Source organism: Pinus tabuliformis, chromosome J, assembly GCF_031772625.1.
Source record: "Pinus tabuliformis cultivar Carrire ecotype Pingquan chromosome J, CPIR1, whole genome shotgun sequence".
NCBI classification, from domain to species: Eukaryota; Viridiplantae; Streptophyta; class Pinopsida; order Pinales; family Pinaceae; genus Pinus; species Pinus tabuliformis.
The window spans coordinates 503979495-503990309 of record NC_142295.1 but is presented as its reverse complement, the minus strand read 5'-3'; positions in this window follow the sequence as shown (position 1 = coordinate 503990309).

Below are 10815 nucleotides of genomic sequence, written 5' to 3'. Positions count from 1 at the left end.
GTGAAAGATAACATCATACCCTTGGTCACACATTTGACTCACACTCAATAGGTTGTGCCTCATGTTCTTCTAAAGACAAGAATTTACTCCTATCACCAGGCATATATTTGGAACATCCACTATCCACATACCCATGACTACCTTGGTTTCGGGCATATACGACAATGCCACATTCTTCTTTATTTTCTTCCTTTTTCTTCTTTCACGTCTTGGGTTCTTCTTATGCTTTTTTGATTTGCGAAGCTAATCTGAATTCACTAGTTCTACACTCAATTGCTTTATGTCCATAGTTATGACAATGATAATATTCAATATAAACAAATAAAGGACCAAAACGTTTGTTGTCTCTGGGATCATTCCTATGTGTGTTTACAAATCTGTTTTCTATTTTTTTCATTGATAAGATTCATTCATTTCATTTTTGATTTGATTATTTCTATTATAGGCTCTACAATTTACAACCAGATGTCAAAAATTTGTTTGGTACATCGTGGCGATTTTCCTTTGAGGACATGATATGTTGATTCTTTGTTAGTTTTCTCTTTTATGGGAATAAGGCTTCAATTGATTTCTCATTTGAACTTTTTGTCTGTTTGAGTTCCTATAGTTTACACTCCTTTGCTGTCGTTGAGTTTCATTGATGTCCCTTTTTGCCTCGCTATCGTGTTCTTCTCGTGGTTGCTACTGGAAATGACCATCATTGTTCTTAATTGCCTTACTATAATTCAATTTTCTTTATTGTTGTTAGTTACTAGTTTCTTGGATTCCATTGTTGTTATGTCTTTTTAGGGCTTCACTAAAGCAGATTGGTGCTTTGTCTTCAAGTCTCTTGGAGCTCGGTTTTCCTCCGTAGCCAAGACCAATTTTGATAAGGGGAGATCTCTGAACACTTAGTATCTCATCTAATGGTTATATCATTTAATAAACTTAAGATTTTGGTTGAGCTATTCCTGGGTCTTCTCTAATTCATTTCCAAGGGAGGATACCTCTTCCTCTAGCTTTTCGCATTCCTCACCTTCACTTTCAGCTGTTGTAACAAAGTGTCTTCAATATTCTTTGCTTCCTCCAACTCTACTTTAAGAAGTGATGAATATTCATATTTGTGCTCTTCTATTCCATACTTGATCAATAGATTTTTTGCTTCTTATTCTTTTTCCTAAGTCTGTAAATTTCTTCTAAGGCATTGAATATTTATCCTTCCTACACCTTCTTCTTCTTCCATGTCCTAATCATCTTTCTTTCCATCTTGGGTTTCTATTGAAATGAACATGAAATCATTTGTTCTTTCTTCATTAGAGGGTTGTTCATTCTTATTCTTTGAGGAGTTGTTGTCCTCTTGGGTGTAGAAGCTCTTTTTCTTGAAGTTCTTCTCCTTCTTGATAGTCCTATACTTGTTCTTTTATTTATCATCCTATCCATTATTTTCTTTCTTGTGTGGACATTTAGATGCATAATAACATGATTTTCCACAATTAAAGCATTTGAAAGGAAACTTACCTTTGTACTTTCTAAATTCTCTCTTCAATCATCGTACAAACTTGACTTCCTCTTCATCCGATCCATAGTTTGATCATTCTTTTTGATCTCTAGTCTTCTTGTCAAATTTAGAAGCTGCTTCCTTTGATGCAGATTTTCCTTTTGAGGTTCTCATTTCATAGATAAATAATGTTCCATGTAATTGATCCAGTGTAATGTATCAAGATTTTGCATCTCCTGAATTGTTGATAATTTGACATTGAATATGGAAGGAAGAGATCTCAACACCTGTTGAAATACAAAGGAATCATCCATGGGTTGATTAAGAACTATTATGGTGTTAATTACTTCATCCACATGAAGAAATAATTTCGCTATGTCCTCACCCTTATTCATATTCAGTGATTCAAATTTCATTCTCTTGACTTGGAGTTTAGCCTTATATACCTTGCTATTGCCTTCATAGAAATTTATCATCTTGTCCCATATCTCTCACGGTTGTATCGCAGTGTATGAATTTTACAAATTCAGATTGAGGAAATCCACTCATTATTTTATTCATTGCTTTAAAATTGTAAGATACATATAGCTTATCATCTCTGTAAACTAATACATCTGGCTTTCTATACACTTTCAACTTTGTATTCGAGACATTTGCACCAAGGGACATTATGTAAATTCTTATTCTTATCTTCTGAAATGCATAATTCATTCCAATGAATATAGGAGCTTTGTTGATGGAATTTCCATCTTGGTTTTCCATGTTTCAGACCTACCTTCCAATTGTTATATTGTCATTGAAGGCACTAGCTATAATACTTTTGGAAACCTGGAAAATATTTAGGAGGGGGGCAGTTTCAATCAATATTTTAAAACTTTTAACAATTATTTAGTAAATTAAACACATTCACCAATGCAACAATGCACCAACTACATAAATTTTGAACACAAGAGGTTTACGTGGAAACCCATATGAAATAAAACCTTAATTTCTTTTTGATTATAATGTTAATGCACGCACCAACTCCAAATTACATCAAATTATGTAGGCACCAACCCTCTTTTCTTTGCAAGCACCCACTTGTTGGATGTACAAACTCTTTAAATTTTACATGTACCAACTTGAAGGAGACTCCAATCTCCTGATTTTCAAGCACCTACTTTCTCAACCTATTATATCTCTTTTTAATTCATTTTTAAACTCAAATATGAGGCTCTTTTATCAAAATATCATAGTAACATAATTTTAAATCTCATATCTGCTTGAATTCTTTTCTCTTTGTTATGCAACAACCTCTTTCTCTCTAATTATCTCATTCAATTAAAGTTCCCCACTATTACATGCCTCTCCCTCATTGATCTGCCTTTTGATACTATTCCTTTTCAAGAAGTTGATTCTCAACACTTCATATCTTTAATATTCAAACTCAAAACAACTCTAGATCTCAACTAGTCTTCACATTTAACTTTTAACCAACACTTAATATTCAACTTTGTGTCAGGTCTACTTGTGTTGGCTTGAGGGGGCCTGACCCAGGTTCAGAGTTAATTAGCCAAACAAATCCCTACATTACTGGCCCTTTCGACAACATCCCGTGGAGCACGGATTGAGGTCTCACCTGAAGCAGTATGGGGGGGATGATGGAACCAAGTTTCCGCGCTCTTGAGATGTCTGAGGTGTCGATTTAGTCCAGCTGTGAATACTTTCGCGTAGGTTATTTCACGCACTATCCTGACCTATGAGTCCTTCGCGATCTATTATAACCACCTTCGCGCAGCCTTCACCAGGGGCTGAGGTGATTTCGCACTACCCTAGCAGTGATCTGCGCTAGTTACCCAAGTTATACCGCGAATCTTACTTATCTTCTTATAACAGTTAGTTATCTTCACGTAAACATATACTTTATCTTATATTCACTTTATCAACACATTCATATAAGTTTGCGCATCATATAGACAATAGAAATGAAATTTATATCCGATACATTCACTGCACAAAAAAAGAAAAAGATACACAGAAATGATGTAAAAATTCTCTTGATTACTTCTCCAAAGGTTACAGACTCGACCTGCCCTGCACACTCGGCTACAGGGGTCCGCGCACTCAGCTGTGGCCTACTAGGCCTCTGCGCACTCAGCTGCAGGGGTCGACACACTAAGCTGCGGCCTACTAGGCCTCTATGCACTCAGTTACAGGGGTCCGCGCACTCAGCGGCGGCCTACTAGGCCTTTGCGCACTCAACTGCAGAGCCTTCTCCTACTCTACGACCCAAAGACTCGACTCTACGCTGAGATAAGACTCAATTCTCCTATTTTCTCCATTGATTCTCTCTTTTACAACTTAGAGCCTCACTCTATTTATACAATCCCATGGTTGGCAGACCATGGGTATATTTCTAAAGCCGACATTACATTACAAAAATGAGGGCGGATAACCCTATGACTCATTTACAATCTTTGTGCTCCGCGCCCACAAAACGCAGAGTCTTTACATCGGATTTGGTCAAAATCTGGGCTTTAAGCCCCAAAACTTGCCTTGGGGGATCCCGCGCCCAACAAGCCCCCAACACAAACATCGTGACTCGCCCTTGAGTGACTCTATCGGTGTGGAGATCTGCGCGCAGAGACCTCCCAACTTTGTCCAAACTGCTGCAAGATCGGCAACACACTGAGCAACTGCCTGCTGTACCTCCTGCACGCGCTGTTCAGAGACTGCTGTATCTGAACTGCTTCCTTGTATCTGCTCCTGCGTTCCCTGCATATGCTTATAGTCCTGCACCTCCTTTCAGCTGCCTGGAGCGCTAAGACTGTTCTTCGGTTGGCTAGTCAGAGAGCTAGGCCACCCGTGTATGGCTTCAATCGACTGCCATTCACTTTTCCTGGGAAAGGTTATCCATTTTAACTTTACCAACTATACCACGCCTCCTTCTGTGACCTCCTTAATAACATACGGTCCTAGCCAATGCATTCTGAATTTTCCCAGGAATTTATCAAACTTACTATCATACAGTAACACCAAATTGTTCACCTTGAAGGTGCACAACTTAATATGTTGATTGTGCTAGGCCTTCTCGCGCTGCTTATGTACTTGCTGATGAAATCCAGCCAAAAACCGTTCTTCCTCTAGTTCCTCCAACTGCATGATCCTCTCCTCCAGGGTGCCGTGGTCCGTCATACCTGTGAGCGCTGATATGCGTAAACTAGGCACGATATACTCCATCAACATTATGGCTTCCACTCCATAGACCAGCCTAAAAGGCGTCTGTCCCGTCAATTTCTTGCATGTCGTCCTATAAGCCCATAATACTGCGAGTATGTGTAGGTCCCAATCACTTCACTGTGCATTGCATTCTTTTGTCAACTTAGTCTCTAGTACTTTGTTAAATGCTTCTACTGTTCAGTTAGCTTGTGGGTGATACAATGTGCTTTTTTGATGATACACATAAAACTCTTCTGTCAGTGCGCTGATCATCTCGTTCAGGAAATGTGTACCACAATCTCTTATCAAGATCTTCAACATCCAAATCGTGTCAATACGTGTTCAAACAGAAACTTTGTGACTGTGGCGGCCATTCAATCTTTTACCGGCTGCGCTTCTGCCCAATGAGTTAGGTACTCTGTCGTAGTGATAATATATCTCGCGCCTGTTTTTCCTTGAGGTTTGATAGGTCCTACAAAGTTGATCGCCCACTTTTCAAAGGGCTGCAACGTCATTTGCGGATTCAAAGGCATCTCGTCCCTCTACGATGGTTTACCTGTTCTTTGACATACATCATAAGCCTTGCAATGTGCTTTTGAATCTTGATGAAGGGTCGGCCATCACAACCCTGCGCGGAGAATCCTCTGTGCGGTCGCTCTCCCTGCATAGTGTCCTCCTGCAGCAACCCCATGAGTGTCCACGAGGATATGGCTTTGTTCAAATTTAGGTACATAACTTCGCAGTATCTCATAATTTCCCATCTTATATAGGTGCTCCACAATGACAGAAAAGTCTGCCGCCCACACCACTAGTTCCTTCTTTTGCATAGAGATGTCTGATGTCGTATCATTGGAACCCAACTAAGAAGGAAATTGAAGGTTGGTTGGACAGAAGAATTCACGAGTTCGTAGCAACAGGAGAACAAGAATTCACGACTGACAAAAGAAGAGTGGTTAGACTTCTACCTGTACATTGTTGGAAATAATACTGAGAGGGGGGGGGGGTGAATCAGTATTAGCACATCATATACTTTTTCATTTTTATACTCAGATTCATATACGCTACTTCAGTTAAGGATATCCGCGTATATACGCAACTGTGTTAAATGCAACTAGCGTACATCCAGTAAACTTATGATTCAGTTAGTTCATCTTCAGTGAATGCATCAGAACATTATTAACCATATGAACAGTAAACAGGTGCAGTAAAACAGAACAGATCATCACACACAAGAAGCACACATGAACACCATGATATAAGGTGGAAACCCAATGTGGGTGAAAACCACCTGCTGCAATTTGTCTCTATCTTCCTTTAATAAGAAACTTCTTTTTACAATAGTACTGGTGCAGTCTTATACCAGTACGCAGGCTTCTACCTGCAGAAGGCTACAACCTTCTTAGCTCTTGTACTAGCCGATCCATTTACTAGTACGTAGGCGCCGGCCTACTGAAGGCTCCAACCTTCACTCGTTTTCCAGCTGCTACTGGAAGGGAGCTCCAACCCCCTGGCTCTTGTACTGGCTGATATGTTTACCAGTACGTAGGCGCCGGCCTACGATCTTCTTTCTTCCTCCAGGGACCACGTTTCATTAATTTTCATACTGGATACTCCTGAAGCACAACATCATAATCTGAATCACCAATCTCTGAATCACCCAATACTGAAACACTGAAACCCTGTCAACAACACAGTCACCAGAACACAGAACAGACAACAAAACTCTGCAACAATAACTAGATCATATCTCATAATGTATACGCTACTACGATGAACCAAATCGGTGTACATACGCGCTTTTACCAAAGCCAACCCACATACAGATATGCAAATATTTACTCATAACTTTGCAACTATTCCTGACATCAGTCATACCCAAATCATAACTTCATACAATAAAACACGCGCCAATAGATCTAGTCTATCCATAATCAAACCATATAATGATAAACATTCCAAGCCTTAAGATCCCGATCCATCGTTCATCCTCCTCCACATGAGTTCATCCTTGGTTCAGATCAATCAAGGCATCACCAACCCATAACCAACATCTGGATCTCACACTTCATCACTTGTAGACCTTCTCCTCTTGGCCTAATGATCTTCTCCTTATATAGGTTTAGGCTTATCTCAATACCATGGTCCAAAACCATGTAGAACCAATACCTTGGACCCAATACCAGGGGTCGACACTTCAGACCAAATACCATGGACCAAATACCACGGACCAAAACCATGGTTTCCGACATGTACACGCCTTTCCTTCTGTGAACCTGCGTGTGTACGTGTACGCGCCTTTTGCTCCGCTAACCCGCGTGTATACGCACTTTCATCACGGTCAACCTGCGTATACCTCTCTCTTGACCTGCTGCACTATGATCTCAGTTTCCATCAAGGACAACACTTGTATCATACCTCTGAGTGAGTTGCCATCAAGGACAACACTTGAATCATAATGCCAACAATCTCCCCCTTTGGACTTGATGGCAACAACCATACCAAGTCACTCTCCCCCTTTGACATCAAGGGCAAAGGGAAGACCAAGATATTATCTTCTTTGATCTCCATCTGCTGTCCATACTCCCCCTGAGTACCTGCTGAAATCTCTGATTGAGCTCCCCCTTTGTACATGCCAAGATGTTCCAATCCATCCATGCTCCCACTGAGCACATGCAAGGTCTGCAAAAGCATAACATGACTCTATACATACATCAGTCTCCCAAGCAAGTGGGAATACACTATTTTGACTCATCCACCCAACCAAGTGGGGATATACATGACTCAAATTACATCATTCATCCCATGCATAGTGGGGTAACACAATACATCATATGACTCACAAAGACCAAGGACCTAAACACACCCGTGATAGTTATCAGCAACTATCATACACCATATGATCTGTATTATGAGCATCCGTCATTAGCATCCAGACCTGTAACCTGCAATACCATTCTTCTGACCAACCAACAATAAGTAGCAAGATGTATTATTTAGCTACATAAGCATCATCACCAAAGACTTCTCATCAAAATGCCAACAATGCATTTATTTAAGTATATGCTCCCCCTGAGCCTGTGCCATGCCATCATCAAACACTGACTGAACCATATCAGACTTCTGTACTGCTGCTTTTCTTCAAAACATCATATACGTGACTGTGCAGCGTCTAACTCGCGTATATACGCGACTTGTCTTCATGAAACAGGCGTATGAGATTTAGAACACAGAGGTTCCACATTTTCAGCTTCTTCTGAGTCTGTCATGTCTGTGTACTCTGCTATGCCACCTTTTTCTGGCTGTACTTCCTTTTTCCTCCATATCTTCAACTGTGATGAAGTTTTCTCCTTTTGGTATGGTGTCCAAAATATTCTTCTGCATTCCTTTGCTATGTGTCCAAGCTTGTTACATGCATAACATCTTACATGTTTCATATTCCTTCTGTAGCAATCAACAGCTTTGTGACCAAACATATTGCAAGAAAAACAATATCCCTTGAAGTACCTGGAACGTGATGATCTTTCTGTGTGATGGTCTTGAACCATTCTATTTCTGCATCTGGCTGCAACATGTCCATGATTATGACATACATAACATTCAACATTATTCATCGGAGGAAATAATCGTCTATTACTTCCACAGTTAGGAGCAAAAGATTTTCTTTGAGGAATTTCTTTCCTTGGTTGTTGATGGGATTGTCCTTTCATCTCCTTGTTGAGCATTTCAAATTTTGAATTAGAGTTCCTTGTCTTACTTTGTGAACTAGATTCACCTTCAATAGATTCATGAAAACCAAGACCAGTTTTGATAGCAGGAGACCTTTGACTACTAAGAATATCATCAAAGATCTTAGTACTATCTTGAAATCGTAATAGCTTATCTTTTTCTTCTAATTTACCTTTCAAGATATTTACCTCAATCTGATGTTGTTCTTTCTTTTCCAGACATTGCTTCTTCAAAGTTTCCTCAGACTTTATTCCTTCTTCCATTTGTTGCCTTAGTTTGAGAATCTCCTTTTATTGTTCTTCATTCATCTCCTGCAACATTTGACAAACTCTGAAGGCACATTCCATCTGAGCTTTTAAGCTGTTAATTTCTTCTTTGAGGGCACTCTCCCTTTTTCTAGGTAGATCTTGTTGATCTATGATTCTATATGATGCTTCATTTGCTTGTCCATCTTCAATCTGAGGTGATTCAGGATCTGAATACTTGCTTCCACTCAACGACAGACTGTCATTGTTCCTTTGAGCTGTCTTCTTCTTTTGTCGCGCTTTCTTTCCCATTGTTCTACGGATCTCCTTCAAGCGATCAAGCTTTTAACAAAGGACCTGCTCTGAAACCAATTGTTGGAAATAATACTGAGAGGGGGGGTGAATCAGTATTAGCACATCATATACTTTTTCTTTTTTATACTCAGATTCATATACGTTACTTCAGTTAAGGATATCCGCGTATATACGCAATTGTGTTAAATGCAACTAGCGTACATGCAGTAAACTTATGATTCAGTTAGTTCATCTTCAGTGAATGCATCAGAATATTATTAACCATATGAATAGTAAACATGTGTAGTAAAACAGAATAGATCATCACACACAAGAAGCACACATGAGCACCATGATATAAGGTGGAAACCCAATGTGGGTGAAAACCACCTGCTGCAATTTGTCTCTATCTTCCTTTAATAAGAAACTTCTTTTTACAATAGTACTGGTGCAGTCTTATACCAGTATGCAGGATTCTACCTGCAGAAGGCTACAACCTTCTTAGCTCTTGTACTAGCCGATCCATTTACTAGTACGTAGGCACCGGCCTACTGAAGGCTCCAACCTTCACTTGTTTTCCAGCTGCTACTGGAAGGGAGCTCCAACCCCCTGGCTCTTGTACTGGCTGATATGTTTACCAGTATGTAGGCGCCGGCCTACGATCTTATTTCTTCCTCCAGGGACCACATTTCATTAATTTTCATACTGGATACTCCTGAAGCACAACATCATAATCTGAATCACCAATCTCTGAATCACCCAATACTGAAACACTGAAACCCTGTCAACAACACAGTCACCAGAACACAGAACAGACAACAGAACTCTGCAACAATAACCAGATCATATCTCATAATGTATACGCTACTACGATGAACCAAACCGGCGTACATACGCGCTTTTACCAAAGCCAACCCGCGTACAGATCTGCAAATATTTACTCATAACTTTGCAACTGTTCCTGACATCAGTCATACCCAGATCATAACTTCATACAATAAAACATGCGTCAATAGATCTAGTCTATCCATAATCAAACCATATAATGATAAACATTCCAAGCCTTAAGATCCCGATCCATCGTTCATCCTCCTCCACATGAGTGCATCCTTGGTTCAGATCAATCAAGGCATCACCAACCCATAACCAGCATCTGGATCTCACACTTCATCACATCTTCATCACTTGCAGACCTTCTCCTCTTGGCCTAATGATCTTCTCCTTATATAGGTTTAGGCTTATCTCAATACCATGGTCCAAAACCATGTAGAACCAATACCTTGGACCCAATACCAGGGGTCGACACTTCGGACCAAATACCATGGACCAAATACCACAGACCAAAACCATGGTTTCCGACATGTACGCGCCTTTCCTTCTGTGAACCTGCATGTGTACGTGTACGTGCATTTTGCTCCGCTAACCCGCGTGTATACGCACTTTCATCACGGTCAACCTGCGTATACCTCTCTCTTGACCTGCTGCACTATGATCTGAGTTGCCATCAAGGACAACACTTGTATCATACCTCTGAGTGAGTTTCCATCAAGGACAACACTTGAATCATAATGCCAACATACATAGAGATCCACGAAATCTTTTTCGCATCTTTCCCTACTGAGTTGTATGAGTGGATCGCGAAGCTAGTAGATAGCCAAGGAAGGTGGAAACTGGACAATCCTATTGTGTGTACCCCAGAGTTGGTGCGCAGATTGGAAGCATCGGAGGATAAGATCGCGCGCGCTATTGATCATTGGTTCGATCGAATTATAGGAGGACTCATCACTGAGTTTGCGGTAGATACTTCAGTCAGCTATAGTGAGGCAGAGCGACGCTTTCTCAAAGGACCGCAAGGTAAGTACATAAAGTCTCTGA